General features: G+C 47.6%; 1 protein-coding gene and 1 pseudogene across 4 annotated transcripts in view; one reads left to right on the top strand and one right to left on the bottom strand.

Moving 5' to 3' along the window:
• The window catches only part of IGF2BP2 (insulin like growth factor 2 mRNA binding protein 2), a 137,128-nt gene that overhangs the window by 82,254 nt on the left and 38,925 nt on the right, over window positions 1-15,949 (bottom strand). The window lies entirely within an intron of this gene.
• LOC311616748 (epsin-1-like) lies at window positions 5,844-7,529 on the top strand (annotated as a pseudogene). Its single transcript has one exon. The product of its transcript is annotated as an epsin-1-like (transcript).

Genomic DNA, 15,949 nt, shown 5'->3' on the forward strand with positions numbered 1-15,949 from the left:
GAAAGGCTGTTCTAAATCCAAGGAACATCACAGGAAGGAAAAAGCCAGGACTCCTGAGACCATTCCCAGTAGGGACACACAGGCCTACAAAACCGGGAAAGAGCCTCAGAGAATCACTGTACCACAATTAAATACACGAGGCTCGGTTTTAAGAAGCAGGGAAGTGAGACACTGATACCCAAAAGTGCTTAAACATTTACTTAAAGAGGTAAAGTTTCCCCTCTCCAAAAGCCTTCTGGATAACCAAGGGTTTGGCTGGAGTCTCTTCTCAACAATTCCCATCAATTATTCAATCTTTTTCTTTTCTTCCTGCGCTCTCATTTTTCCTTCTGTTTACTTAGAGCCTGAATAAGTGGTCTTGTATTTGGAGTTTTTAAGATGGCACATTTCAAACCCTACGAGCTTATTTGCATTGCAAAACTCATTCTTGGTAATGAAAAAACAAACAATGGAGCAGGAAAGATAGCCTACAAGAGACATATTTCTGAGACTCCTAGCAGCTCACACTGCACCCACACCCAGAGGAACTGCCTCTTCATCCCAGGGTTGGTCAGGGAGGCATGTCCCTGTGGCCGTAACTGGTTGGTCAGGAATAGACAACTTTCCCAAACAGCCAAGCAGAAACATCTCCACAGCAATTCCTTTTGCTTAAGCTAACTCGATTCTACTTCTATTACTTGGAGCCAAAAGGTTCTAAATCATAGATATTATGTATTTATTTTCTGCTTCCCTACACTAAATTGTTTGCTCTATGAGGGCAGAGATTTTTGTCTATTTTGTTTATCGTCACATCCCAAGAGCCTACAACAATGTCTGGCCCACAGTAGATACTCAAACATGTTTGCTAAATAACAAATATGGTGAATTTTTCTTCGTTTTCCACATATTGAGCCTTATTCAGTGTACACATTCTATCTGCTTAAGAGAGAAGGCTCGGCTCTGGCTGGTTAGAGCATTGGCCCACAGACCAAAGGGTCATGGGTTTTGATTCCTGGGTTGAAGGTTCAATCCCCAGCCCCAGGTACATGTGAATCTCTCATATCAATGTTGTTCTCTCTCCCTCCCTCTCTTCCTCTCTAAAAATCAATGGGGAAAATATCCTCAAGTGAGGATTAAAAGAAAGAGAGAAAGAGGGCTCAACCCTGCAATTTGGCCTTTTTTTTTTTCTTCAATCTTTACTGTTCATATTATTACAGATGTTCCTCTTTCCCCCACCCCCTCCATTGCTCCCCTCCACCAGGTTCCCACCCCACCCTCTGCCCTTTTCCCACCCATCATTGTCCTCATCCATAGGTGCACAGTTTATATTCAGTCTCTTCCCACATCCCCATCTCCCCTTTTCCCCAAAAATCGTCAGTTCACTCCCCTTCCATACCTCTGATTCTATTATATTCAACAGTTAATTTTGTTCATCAGATTTTTTAAAAAAATTTCCTTGGTTTTTAGATTCACTTGTTGGTAGTTACGTATTTGTTGTTCATAGTTTTTATCTTTATTTACTTTCTCTTCCAAAAGAACCCCCTTCAGCAATTCATATAATTCTGGTTTGGTGGTGATGAACTCCTTTAGCTTTTTTTTATTTGTGAAGCTCTTTATCTGGCCTTCAATTCTGAGTGATAGCTTTGCTGGGTAGATTATTTTTGGCTGTAGGTTCTTACTATTCATCACCTTGAATATTTCTTGCCATTCCCGTCTGGCCTGCATGGTTTCTGTTGAGAAATCAGCTGACAATCGTATAGGTGCTCCTTTATAGGTAAATACCTGCCATGCTCTTGCTGCTTTTAATATTCTCTCTTTATCTTTTGCTCTTGGAATTTTAATTATGATTTGTCTTGGTGTGGTCTTCTTTGAATTCCTTTTGTTTGGGGTTCTGTGCGCTTCCTGGACTTGTAAGTCTAATTCTTTCACCAGATGGGGGAAGTTTTCTGTCACTATTTCTTTCAGTATGTTTTCGATATCTTGCTCTCTCTCATCTTCTGGGACCCCCATAATTCTGATGTTGGTTCGCTTGAAGTTGTCCCAGAGTTTTCTTACATTATCTTCAACTTTCTGGATTCTCTTGCCGTCTTGCTTCTGCGGAGGAGTGACTTCTGGCTCTTTATGTTCCAAATCTTTGACTTGATTCTTGCACTCTTCCATTCTGTTTTTAAGTCTCTGTATAATATTTTTTATTTCAGACAATGTATTCTTTATTTCTTGTTGATCCCTTATTTCTTGTTGATCCCTTATTATTTCTACAATAGTTGATCCCTTTTCATATCCTCATAGGTTTCGTTTATTTTATCGCCTTTTCTAGGAGATTCTTGAACAACCTTATATGTGTGGTTTTGAACTCTATATCCAGTTGCTTTTTGTCCTTCATTTCTTTCGTTTGTGATCTTTTTCTTGTCTCGGCATTTTCGCAGCTTCCCTGATGGGGCAGAGTTTCAGGGTGGAGTCTACAGCCTTGGCTTCCGTCAGCCACGCCCTATGTGGCTCTTGAGTCTTGGTGTTTCTCAGGGTCCTTCGGTACTCACTGCAAGCACCTCTGAGAGTGATGTGCCCTTGAGTTTCGCCTGCTACCAAACAGTCTAGTCTCTCCCCCAATGAACCCGGAACTGGGGTTCAGTTCAGTTGGAAGTGGGGTTGGAAGTGGGGTTCAGAGTAGTCTGGAGCTTTTGTCTCCTTCCTGCCAGGGCAATCCCGCAGCACAGCCAACAATCCGTTCTCTGCGTGCAATGTGCGCCTCTGGGGGCTCTGCCTTTCGCTGCTCTCCCAGGTTTCCGCCTTACAGCCCAGTATCCCTCTGTCTGAGCCTGGGTTCCCGGGGTCTGGCCTACAATTGGGGTTCAGAGCAGTCGGAACTGGGGCTCAGCACAGTTCGGAGCCTTTGTCTCCTTTCCGCTAGGGCAGTCTACCAGTCGAGTCAACAGTCAGTCCTCTGCGTGTAATGTGCGCGCCTCCGGGGCTCTGACTTTCGCCACTCCCTGGGTTTCCGCCTCACAGCCCAGCTCCCTTTGTTTGAGACTGGGTCCCCAGTGTCTGGCCTAGAACTGGGGCTCAGCGCTGCCGGTTCTGGGGTTCAGCACAGTCTGGAGCTTTTATCTCCTTCCCGCTAGGGAATGCCAGCCAGGCACTCAGCCGCCCCCTCCTCTCCAGCTCTGTCCTCTCCACGCGTGCTGCGTGTCTCCGTACCTTAGGCTTTTACAGCTCCCCCGCTCTTCCTTCTGGTTTTCTCCTTGCTTCTCGTTGTAGAATTTCCAGTCAGTCGACTTTCCTATAGTTCTGGGTAATGTCCATTTTATATTTTAGTTGTATTTTATTGAAATTGTTGTGTGCGGCTGCGGCTAGGTGTTTACCTGTGCAGCCATCTTGGATCCTCCCAATTTGGTCTTTTTCATGTTTCCATGCAGTAACTAGATTTTTCAAATTCATCCTTTCCCAAATATCTATTCCCCATGCTTCTGACTCTGATTCTTTTTTTTTTTTTAATATACTTTTATTGATTTCAAAGAGGAAGAGAGAGAGAGAGAAATATCAATGATGAGAGAGGATCATTGATCGCTGCCTTCCGCAAGCCCCACACTAGGGACCAAGCCCGCAACCCAGGCATGTGCCCCTGACTGGGAACTGAACCTGGGACCTGACTCTGATTCTTATCTTCCCCTTACATTAGCACTTTAGTACTACTATCTATTGATTTGAAAGAGCAAGCGAGAGAAATTTGTTGTTCTACCTATTTATGTATTCATCGGTTGATTCTGCCCTGACTGGGGATCAAACCTGCAACTTTGGCATATGGGGATGATGCTCTAACTAACTGAGCTGGGCCTTGTTTCCTTCTCTTTTATTCTTCTAAATGTCTGCTTTCAATAATGTCACTGGCCTAGCCTTCTATTCACAAATGGGCATAAGGCCCAATTCCAGCATCAGAAGCTCCAGGATTTAAATTATGCCAGTGAGGGACTAAAGAGACCTGACTCCATCACGGTACCAATCAGGTTCCCAAGAGCAGCAAAACGCGTGATTGCTACCCAGGAGGCCACACAATGTCAACACAACTCCGAATCTCTTCACCAGGGACCAGGGGAGCACACAAACTACAAAAGGACAGCTGGCCAAATCTTCATGCCTCAGATGCTGTCCCCACCCCCGTAACAGAGCCATTTACTGCTCGGTGTGTTGACTGGCGAGATACATCAGCCCATTTCTCTATATTGTTAAGGGAGAACAATCACTATTACAGCACTGAGACTACAGAACCTGGGTGTTTGGCTAAGATAAACTAAAATGATCTACTTTATTTTTAAGTAACTTAAAAAGCAGAAGTGTGAAATAAATATAAATTGTTGCTACATAAAGTGCAAGTCCAGATTACACATTCAAATGGAGACATGTTGAAGGTAATCTTTTAAAGTAGAAAATTTCCCCAAATATATGGCTTTTGGAGTCAATGTTCATATCTAAAATTATTTAGTTAAAACAAAACAGACTTTAGGTAAGTTTAAATTCCAAACATAAAAACCAAGTTAGGCCAAGGAGGGACTTGTTTATAAGGTAGAAATATCACAATGAATAAATGAGCAACTGGCCTTATCCCTACAGTTTCTCACCATTTTTTTTTAACCTCATCTTCTCACGCTGCATTCTCTTTCTTAATTTATATATATATATATATATATATATATATATATATATATATATATATATAGTATATTTTAATGTAACTTTTTAGGCTGAAATATTTATTTTTATTTTTTTTCATATTGTGGCCACTCCTTAGCTCAATCTTAACTTTCTTGCCCTCTGAGTATTCTAAAAACAAATCTTCTAAAAGCCCCTTTGTCATGCTTTTAATGTGCTGAGCACACGCCTGTCAGTGATCTGACAAAGGCGAATCCTCTTCCAGCTCCATTCACCATCTCGGAATTCTTCTCACTTTGGCCCTCCCTTCCAGGAAGTCCTGACTGTGCTGATTAAGGACAAAAACAAGTCTCTTTTGATACGCTGGGGTGAGAGCTGCCGGCCACTCTCCATCTCTCCTTCATCCAGTTTTGTGCAGGGCTTCCAGAATGTGAGCCTTCTAGAAGAGCAAGCAAAGAATTGTGGCAGCATCTGTCCTCCGGTGCACAAAGCTGAGGACAGTTAAGAGCTCGGGGCAGGAGGGAGGGAGGCGGGGAGCTTGTAACATACATCTCACAAGATAGCAATGGCATTCGCCAGGTTCCAAACGTCCCCTTGTTTCCTCACGCTGCAGAAACAGACGAAGAAAATAAAAATGACTTCAAAGAACAACCACTGGGCAAAGTCCTGCCTTCCCACAGGTAGATACATAAGTCTCACCTACAGAATACCAGTATTTGATGGTTAGGAGAGAGTATGGGTTCAATTCTTGATTCCCCACTTATCACCTGGGTAAATTCTACCCAAGTTACCCAGATGTTTCTTCTTCTGTAAAATAAGGGTGATTGCAGTGCTGACCACAGGATTGTGAGATAAACATGTAAAGCATTTACAACAGGACTGGAGCAGGTAGGAGGTCACTACATGATGGCAGTAACAGCTGCTGGTGTGATTACTAGCATCAGTGTTGTTTTCTAAAGAAGTTCTAAGAAGGCTCCCCTTCCCCGCTCGGCTCTCCGCGCCCCTCCCGGGCACCGGGCAGCGGGGCGGTCGTCGTCGTGCGGTCCTCCGTGCGCCCGCGCGTCTGCCCGAGCGCGTTCCCGCCTCCGCTGCCCGCGGCCCGGCGCGTGCCCCGGGACACCGAGGCCGAGCGGGGGCAGGGGGCTGCCTGCCATGACCCCGCAGAGCCCGGCGTGAGGGGGCCAAGATGCGGTGACCTGCCCGCCCCGAGGTGGCCTCGTCACTGCAGCGCCAGATGAAGAACATCGTCCACAACTACTCAGAGGCCGAGATCAAGGTCCGTGAGGCCACGAGCAACGACCCCTGGGGCCCGTCCAGCTCGCTCATGTCTGAGATCGCCGACCTCACCTACAACGTCGTTGCCTTCTCCGAGATCATGAGCATGATCTGGAAGCGGCTCAACGACCGCGGCAAGAACTGGCGGCACGTCTACAAGGCCATGACGCTGATGGAGTGCCTCATCCAGACGGGCTCGGAGCGTGTGTCGCAGCAGTGCAAGGAGAACACGTACGCCTTGCAGACGCTCAAGGACTTCCAGTACGTGGACCGCGACGGCAAGGACCAGGGCGTGAACGTGCGGGAGAAGGCCAAGCAGCTGGTGGCCCTGCTCAAGGATGAGGACCGGCTGCGGGAGGAGCGGGCCCGCGCACTCAAGACCAAGGAGCAGCTGGCGCAGACGGCCACAGCCTCCTGGGCAGCCGTGGGCTCAGGGCCCGCCCGAGGCCGAGCACGCCTGGCCGCAGAGCAGCGGGAGGAGGAGCTGCAGCTGCCGCTGGCCTTGGCCATGAGCAAGGAGGAGGCGGGCCAGCCCCGGTCCTACGGCCCCGAGGACGACGTCCAGCTCCAGCTGGCCCTTAGTTTGAGCCGCGAGGAGCACAAGGAGGAGCGGATCTGCCGCGGGGACGACCTGAGGCTGCAGATGGCCATCAAGGAGAGCAAGCGGGAGGCAGGAGACCGGGGACCAGGAGGAGTCGTCCCTCATGGATCTCCCTGATGTCTTTACGGCCCGGCTCCTCTGACCACTTAGGACCCCTGGGGGGGGGCAGCACCCATGGCACTGCCATCCCCACAGCCACCCCTGCCTCAGACCCTTCGGGGGGGGGGACCTCCTGTCCCTCCAGCTGCTGACCCCTGGGGTGGCCCGGCCCCTACCCCAGCCTCCGGGGACCCCTGGAGGCCTGCTGCCCCCGCGGGACCCAGGCCCCTGCAGCTGGAGAGGGGCCTCCCCCTGACCAGTGGGGGAGCTCGGAAGGTGGGGCCCTGGCTGGTGGGCCCCTGGCTGCTGACCCCTGGGCCCCAGCCCCGGCCTTCTTGGACCCCTGGGGGGGGGGGTCACCTGCCAAGCCCAGCACCAATGGCACTGCAGTGGTCGGGGGCTTCGATGCAGAGCCTGACGAGTTCTCCAACTTGGACCGACTTATGCACAGCCCTGCGGGCCTGAGGGAGCAGCACCCGGGAGCTGCAGCTGCTGGCAGGGGACAGCCCTGGCGCCTTCGACATGAGTGGGGTCGAGGGCTCTCTGCCCGAGGCCGTGGGGAGCCCCCGGCCCAAGGCTGCCCTGACCCCCACGCCGCCCACTCGGAAGACGCCAGCATCCTTCCTGGGGACCAATGCCGTCCTCCAGGACCTGGACTCCCTGGTGACGCTGCCTGGCCCCATGCTCCCGGGAGCCAAGGCCTCCAACCCCTTCCTGCCCAGCAGAGCCCCGGCCACAAGCCCCTCCGTCACCAACCCCTTCCAGCCCAAATGCCCTGCGACGCTCACCCTGAACCAGCTCCGGCTCAGCCCCGGCCCCAGATCCGGGGGCGCCACTGACATACATCTCTCCCCTGGGCGGGGGCCCAGGCCTGGCCCCCATCCTGCCCCTGGGCCCGCCAGCCCCCAACACTAACCCCTTCCTCCTGTGAGCCAGGCGGGGCTTGGCCTGGCCCAGGACAGCAGTGTTGTGAGTGCATGTGCAGGGCCAGCTCCCTCCAGCCGCTCACACTACACACCCCTCTCCCCCACCGCCCGAGAGAGAACAATGGGGGGGGGGCCAGAGGGCTCCGTGGCATTAGAAGGAGGGACGCAGGCCCCGTCCCCTCCCGCTAAGAAGAAGAAGAAGAAGAAAGAAGAAGAAGAAGAAGAAAGAAGAAGGAGGAGGAGGAGGAGGAGGAGGAGGAGGAGGAGGAGGAGGAGGAAGGAAGAAGAAGAGGAAGAAGGAAGAAGAAGGAAGAAGAAGAAGAAGAAGAAGAAGAAGAAGAAGAAGAAGAAGAGGAGGAGGAGGAGGAGGAGGAGGAGGAGGAGGAGGAGGAGGAGGGGGGAGGAGGAGGAGGAGGAGGAGGAGGAGGAGGAGGAGGAGGAGGAGGAAGAAGAAGAAGGAGAAGAAGAAGAAGGAGGAGGAGAAGAAGAAGGAGGAGAAGAAGGAGAAGGAGGAGAAGAAGGAGAAGGAGGAGAAGAAGAAGGAGAAGGAGGAGGAGGAGGAGGAGGAGGAGAAGAAGAAGAAGGAGAAGAAGGAGGAGGAGGAGGAGGAGGAGGAGGAGGAAGGAAGAAGAAGAGGAAGAAGGAAGAAGAAGGAAGAAGAAGGAAGAAGAAGAAGAAGAAGAAGAAGAAGAAGAAGAAGAAGAAGAAGAGGAGGAGGAGGAGGAGGAGGAGGAGGAGGAGGAGGAGGAGGAGGAGGAGGAAGAAGAAGAAGTTGTTCTAAGAATTGCAATGCTTTCTTCAACAAACATTGCAAGGAGCACTTCCCATGTGGGTCATGAATATGGTGCTTAACACTGGAAATACAGATACAATCTGTGCCCTCCAACGTCATCCAATAAAATGGATAATAGATCACAGAGTGGTGAGCTCTGTAACAGAGAGGTGTACAGGATCTTGAGAAGCAAGAAACCCGGAGAGGTTGAGAAAGGGACAATGAGCCAAGTCTTACAAGGCAGACTGGAGTGCACCAAGGCAGAGACAGGGACAGTCACTCCAGGCAGGGCTGGGGAATAGCAAAACACAAGACTAACATGCTTAGCAGAGGCAAGTGTATGAGAGGCCTAACTGATCTGAACCCCAGCCTGGAGGTAAATGGGGATCCTTGACTTCAGGACACAGGATGGGCTTGAGTGAGGGAAGAAAAGAAGGAAGAGGCTGACTGGCGATTACTGCAATAATAAATAAATAAAAACCCAAGGTGGGCAAGGATAGCTTAAAAACCCCAGAGTCTTTCAGAAAAGATGGAGTAGAGAGATCAGACCCCAAAAATATTGAGATGTTAAAGTGACAAGTCTTTGGTCTTGATTAGATATGGAGGATTAACGATGGAAAAAGTAAAAAGTGAGCTCCACTGACTGGAGCAGCAGAGTGGATGGTGGTGCAAACTGGGATGCCACGCGGAGAGGCAGTTTGGGGAGAGGGTGCTGTCTGTGCTCAGTTTTGTATGTGTTGAGTTGAGGTGACTGTTTGACATTCCGGCGGACCCATCTGATAAGAGAAAAGTCAGAAATATGGTGATGCATCTGTGAGTTTGGATGAGGCTGGAGACATAGACAAGCCATCGCTGCTTGGAGCACAGCCACAGCCACAAGAGAGAGGGTGGAGGTGACGAAGATGGACCGGTTAGGGAGGCAGGTCAGGGAGACAAGGGGACCAGGGGGAAGAAGAAAGCAGCCATTGCAGTCACCAACAGTTTCTCAGAACTAGGACACTATTTTCATTCCTCATCAGTCTTGTCCACAATAACTTTTTCGAAATTCCCAAGTTCTTTATTTATATACCATCTGTTTCATAAATATTTTGATGCAGCTTACTGTAAAAACAGACAATAGAACAGCAAAGTAAAATGAAACGAATAAACCAGAGCAAAAAACCACGGAATCAGAGGTCAAGACAGCAGGTGGGGGAAAGTGGAATTAGAATACAACTAGAAGCCTGGTGCACTAAATTCATGTATGGGGGGGGGGGGGGTGTTTTCCCTCACCTGCACCCTCTCCAACCTGGGATCCCTCTCACAATCCAGGACTGCTGATTCCCAACTGCTTGCCTGCCTGCCTGCCTTCCTGCCTTCCTGATTGCCCCTAATCACTTCTGCCTGCCAGCCTGATTACCCCCGAATCACTCCCATGCCAGCCTGATTGATGCCTAATTGCTACCCTTCCAGCCTGATTGCCCCTAACTGCCCTCCCCTGCAGGCCTGCCCCCCCCCCCACAACTGCACTTCCTACAGGCCTGGTTGCCCCCAATTTCCCTCCTCTACTGGCCTGGTCACCCCTAACTGCCCTCCCCTGCAGGCTTGATTGCCCACAACTGCCCTCCCTTGCAGGTCTGGTCCCTCCCAACTGCTCTTTTCTGCTGGCCATCATGTGGCAGCCATCTTGTGTCCACATGGGGGCAGTCATCTTGTGTGTTGGAGTGACGGTCAATTTGCATATTACTCTTTTATTAGATAGGATTATGCAAGCCAAAGGGACTACTGAGTTGCTACAATAGAGCTGCTAGTAGAGTTCTGAGCTTCCTAGTAGCCAAAGTAAAAATAGAGATAGCCAGTTACCTAAAGAAAAAAAATCTATACTCTTCGTCAGGGTTGTCTGTGTCCATGGGCCATGCATATATGCATACAAGGTCCTTGGCCTTGGTTGATTACCTCCCACCCACCCAACCTTACTAACCCTCCCTCTGAGATTCTGCACTATGTTTCATGCTTCCATGTCTCTGGATCCACTCTGTGCATCCGTTTATTTTGTTACTTAGATTCCACTAGTGAGATAATGTGATACTTGTCTTTCTCTGACACTTATTTCACTTAGCATGATACTCTCCACATCCCTCCATGCTATCTCAAAGGTAAGAGATTCTTCTTTTTTATGTGCGGTTATTTTTAAATGTCTGAAAATATGTGGATAGCCCTGGCCAGTGTCTCAGTTGGTTGGAACATCAACCCATACACCAAAAGGTTGAGGGTTCAATTCCCAGTCAGGGCACATACCTAAGTTGTGGGTTTGATCCCTGGTTGGGCGCACTGGGGAGGCAATTGATCAATGTTTCTCTCTCTAAAATCAATAAAAGCATATCCTTGGGAAAATACTGAAACAAACAAACAAAAAACCATGGATATGTTAACATTAAAACTCACACAAATCAAAATACACTTCTGATTAAAATACTTCCAAATGACCTATCAGAGGAAATCCAGGAAAGGCATAGCAGTGTGTACCAGACTAAAAATTGTTAGAAGTAAATCAAATTTCAAAGGATCTTTCTTTTGTTTTATTTTAAAACTAGAGGCCTGGTGCATGAAACTCATGCAGGGTAGGGTCCCTAGGCCTGGCCACTGATCGGGGCCTTCCAGCTACAGGCCAGGGCCTTCTTTCACTCTGTGCCGTCCCCTGGTGGTCAGAGCACATCATAGCAAGCGACTGAACTCCCGGTTTCCCAATTAAACTGCCGAGGGGGATACACTGCATATTAGCCTTTTATATAGATAGATAGATAGATAGACAGACAGATAGATAGGTAGATAGACAGATAGATTTGTATATGAGCGGTTCTACAAAAGTAGAGAGACTAGTACTACAAACCTCTATGTACCCATCACCCAGTTTCAACAGCCATCAACATTTTGTCATTTGTATTCACAGACCAGAACTTTAAAGGCCGTGCCTTCTAGGGCTAGAGCTCAAACACATATGGCAAATTGTAGCTTCCTCTGAAAACACACCCCTGTAAACAGTAACTTTCAAACAGAAACCAGCTGGGGTGAGATCTGTCCATCAAATTCCTGCTCCTCAGCCGCATCAGTATCACCTGGGAGCTTGTCAATGATGCAAAACTTCAGGGCCCATTTCAAACTTATTGAGTCATAATCTGCGGTTTAACAAAATCCCCAGGTAATTGGTCTACACATTAAGATTTAAGAAGCACTGATCTTCTCTAGACAACCATACCTCCCCTCTGCAAAGCGTTGCTTAATTAAGTGGTTCTGAGGAGCTGGGGAAAGAAACTTAAGTGTGAACAGCAACCCACAGGTTGAGAACACTAGCAGGGTCACCTAAGACCATTGGAAAACACAGATGTTTACATTACAATTCATTAACAGTAGCAAAATTACAGTTATGAAGTAGCAACGAAAATAATTTTATGGTTGGGGGTCACCACAACATGAGGAACTGTATTAAAGGGTCACAGCATTAGAAAGGTTGAGAACCACTGAACTAGTCAAACTTAAAAGCATGCAATTTGTGACCTAGTAATTCCACGTTTCAATACCTACATTAGGAAAATAGTCACATATATGCTTAAGCAGAATTTTTGTAGTTGTTTATCCTCACCCAAGGATATTTTTCCATTAACTTTTAGAGAGAGTGGAAGGAAGGGGAAGAGAAAAGGAACCCAGATACCTGGAAGGACAGTTGCCAAAAGGCAATGTGATTCCATCTGGGGCTGGATAAAGGGGTTTGGGATTAGGGGTGGGAAGTAAAAGGGGATTATAATGTTTTATCTCTTCCCTTATTTATGGAAAGGAGAGCAAATTTTTGTGAGACAATTTTTTTAAAAAATAGCTACACAGTTTGTTTGTTTTTTATATGAATTTATGTAGAGAAAATATGGTCAGGGCAAGGCTTCAGAAAAATGAATAAAAAGTTTAAAGACCTTTGACAAACTGTATGGACCTTTGTATGTGTGGTTTTTTCTGTTTTCAACACATGCATTCAGCTGGTACTGAGCATATTTTGCACTATTTAAAAATGTCTTCAAAGTGGTATGCTTGTGCTTCTGTGTATTTTTGTATTCCCTTCTTTTGTCTATGAGATAAGTGAGAACAAGTTATATATGTGACTGCTTCTATTGCTACATATTTCAGGTTCCTAGTTCAACAGATAATGATGCACACTAAATAAGTGAGTAAGTCACCAACCTATTCTATATATATAAAAGCCTAGCTGAAACCAGTTTGAGCGTCAGCCTTCGGACTAAAAGGTCCCAGGTTTGATTCTGGTCAAGGGCATGTACCTTGGTTGTGGGCACACTAATAGGGGGTGTGCAGGAGGCAGTTGATCAATGTTTCTCTCTCATCAATGTTTCTAACTATCTCTCTCCCTTCCTCTCTGTAAAAAAATCAATATATTTTTAAAAAATATTAAAAAAACAAAAGCCTAAGCAACCATCACAACCAAACGAACGGCCAAACAGGCTGCATGAGGCAACCAGGCCGGCAGAGGGGTTAGTGAGGAGTGGCCAAATGACCGAAGAGCAGGCTGTGTGGGGTGACCAGGCCCACAGTGGGGGCAGTTGATGGTAACCAAGCTGGCAGAGGGGGAGCAGTGAGGGGTGACTAAGCCAGCAGGGAGGGTTCAGTTAGGGGTCACCAGGCTGGCATGGAGGCAGTAAGGGGCGACCAGGCCAGCGAGGGTGGGGGGGCAGTTGGGGGCGACCATGCCAGAAGGGAGAGCAGTTAGGGGCAATCAGGCAGACAAGCAGGTGCGCAGTTAGGAGTCAGTGGTCCCAGATTGTGAGAGGGATTCTGACTGCCAGTTTAGGCCCAATCCCAAAGACTTCCCCCGAAAGATCCCAGATTGGAGAGGGTGCAGGCTGGGCTGAGGGGACCCCCCCATGCATGAATTTCATGCACCGCGCCTCTAGTGTGTGTGTGTGTGCACCTAAGCGACCGAACAACCGGAATGACCAGTCACTATGATGCGCACTGACCACCAGGGGGAAGACACTCAACACAGGAGCTGCCCCCTGATGGTCAGTACACTCCCACAGTGGGAGCACAGCTCAGCTGACCAACCCATGCCAGGGGCCCACCAGCCCCGAGCAGCCACTCACTCCCTAGTAGTCCTGCAGGTCCAATCTCCGGAGACCAGGCCTGGCACCAAAGGGCCAGCACTGCCAGCACAATCCTGCCAGCGCCACAGGCTGCCTGGAAGTCAGCCTTGGGCACCACAGCTGCTTCCCCTCCCTAGACACTCCGCAAGGAAGAAACAATATGAAAGCAGCCGCCAGGTGGCTCCCGACAACCGGTGTAGATATCAGCAGGATGCATCCTGATCTCAGGCCAGCAAGGGTGTCCCACCAACCACCCAGAGGGCCAACTGCATCCCGGCCAACCCCCCTTGAGACCCCACCTGTGCACGAATTCATGCACCAGGCCTCTAATGTAAAATAGAAAAAAATAATCCCTAAGAGGTAGGCAGAGCATGTATTGTCATCATTATAGTAGCTGAGGAAATGGGCTCATAGGCTGGATAATGTGCCCAAGGACCCTTTACCTAGTAAATGGCAAAACCAGATCTTGGCTCCCACTTTGGGATTCCATGTCCTCTACCCTTTCAGTTATACTATATCTGCCCTGCTGCCATACTTACCTATGACACTTACCTACACATGTAAGCAGTTTTTTAGAAAGATCCAGACTGAAAACTCTCAAGAGAAATCTTAGAATTCAAATAATATGTACACTTTGGGGGATCTCATATCTACTTATTTTGAGTTTATTTTCCTTTCCCATACATTACCTTAAACAACCTAAGGAGATGAGACTGAAAAAACACATTATTCTACCACACTATCCCAAACACAAAGTAGAAAAAGAGTGAACTCTAACTGTCTGTGTTGTGTGTTTTTTTTTAATGTGGCTGTTATAGATTATTTGAAAGACAGAATAAAACACACCCTGGCCAGTGTTGCTCAGTGGCTGAGCATTATCCTGTGCACTGAGAGGTCATAGGTTAGATTCCCAGTTAGGGCACATAACTGGGTTGCAGGATCAATTCCCAGTAGGGGGTGTGCAAGAAGCAGCTGATTAATGTTTTGCTCTCATCTCCCTCTCTCTCTCTCTCCCTCTCTCTCTCCCTCTCCCTCTCCCTCTCCCTCTCCCTCTCCCTCTCCCTCTCCCTCTCCCTCTCCCTCTCCCTCTTCCTCTCCCTCCCTTCTCCCTCTCTCTGAAAATCAATTTTAAAAAACAATAATATAAAAGTAAATGGAACCTGGAGAATATTATGCTGAGTGAAATAAGCCAGTCAGAGAAAGACAAATACCATGTGATTTCACTCATGTGTAGAATTTAATGAACAAGCTGAACTATCAAGCAAAACAGAGACAGACTCATAGATAGAGAACAGGCAGACAGCTCAGGGGTGGGGTGGGGGTGGGGGGTTGAACAAAAAAGAAAAAAAGAGAAAGAACTCATGGACACAGACCACAGTGTGGTGACTGTGGGGGAAGAGGGGAGGTGAAAGAAAGTATGGGGGAATAAATGGTGATGAATAAAATGAAACTGAAAATAGGAGAGAGAAAAAAGTAGATGGATACTATGTTCCCATCTCCCAGCTATAACAATGATCTCAGCCCATTAGAAGAATCCTAGTGATCATGTAGATAGTGTTAGGGAGTAGGGGTGAAAGGGAGAGTATAGTTGTCTGTCCTTAATCAAGGAAAGTGGCAAGACACCTGGAAACTTTTATTTATTTATTTTATTTATTATTATTATTATTATTATTATTATCATTATTATTATTTTAATTTCAGAGAGGAAAGGAGAGGGAGAGAGACAGAAACATCAATGACGAGTCATTGATCAGCTAGGACCGAGCCTGCAACCTGGGCATATGCCCTTGACCAGAATCGAACCTGGGATCCTTCAGTCTGAAGGCTGATACTCTATCCACTGAGCCAAACCAGCTAGGGCACCTAGGTGCCTTTTCATGTGAAATATTCTCAATCTGACTTATAGGTTTGTGAAGTTAATTTGTTTTAAGTTTGGAGCTAATGAGGTTAAAATGTCACAGTAGTCTTGAGATATCAAGATAATACAACTGACTTTTTGATCCTCTTAAGCACTGTGACTAGAGAGCAACTACGCTGGGCCCACTTGCGTGCCTCTATTTATAGGAGCAAGCACCAAGTCTTATGGGAAAAGATCCTAAACCATTTAAAAAATCAGGCTATTTTAAGCATCTCACAACTTTCTAAGAATTTTGTTTGTTTGTTTTAACATTGTTCCCAAAAGCTGGGTCATAAATCGTGTGTGTGTGCATGCACAAAGGGGTGCCTGTTTTGGGGAAACGTGTAAAATGCGATTAGTAGGTCTGAAGCATTACAGGCTCTATGAAGAGCTCTAACCAGGGCTGCATTTATGGGGTAAGGTGCCAGGAGTTCATACTATGACTAAGAAATGAATTAGCTGCCTAAACCTCCCCACCACCCCCACCCCCCAAAAAAAACCCCACTTTTTAAATTTTTTTTTTAGAATTGGGCAGAATATATATATTGTTTAAAAATATGAATCAAGTACAGCTTATTTCAAATATTAGACATAGTTCCCATAACCACTGAAAACATATATGTACTAACTGGGATT

The sequence above is a fragment of the Pipistrellus hanaki genome (genome assembly GCF_964339955.1).
Source record: "Pipistrellus hanaki genome assembly, chromosome: 2".
NCBI classification, from domain to species: domain Eukaryota; kingdom Metazoa; phylum Chordata; class Mammalia; order Chiroptera; family Vespertilionidae; genus Pipistrellus; species Pipistrellus hanaki.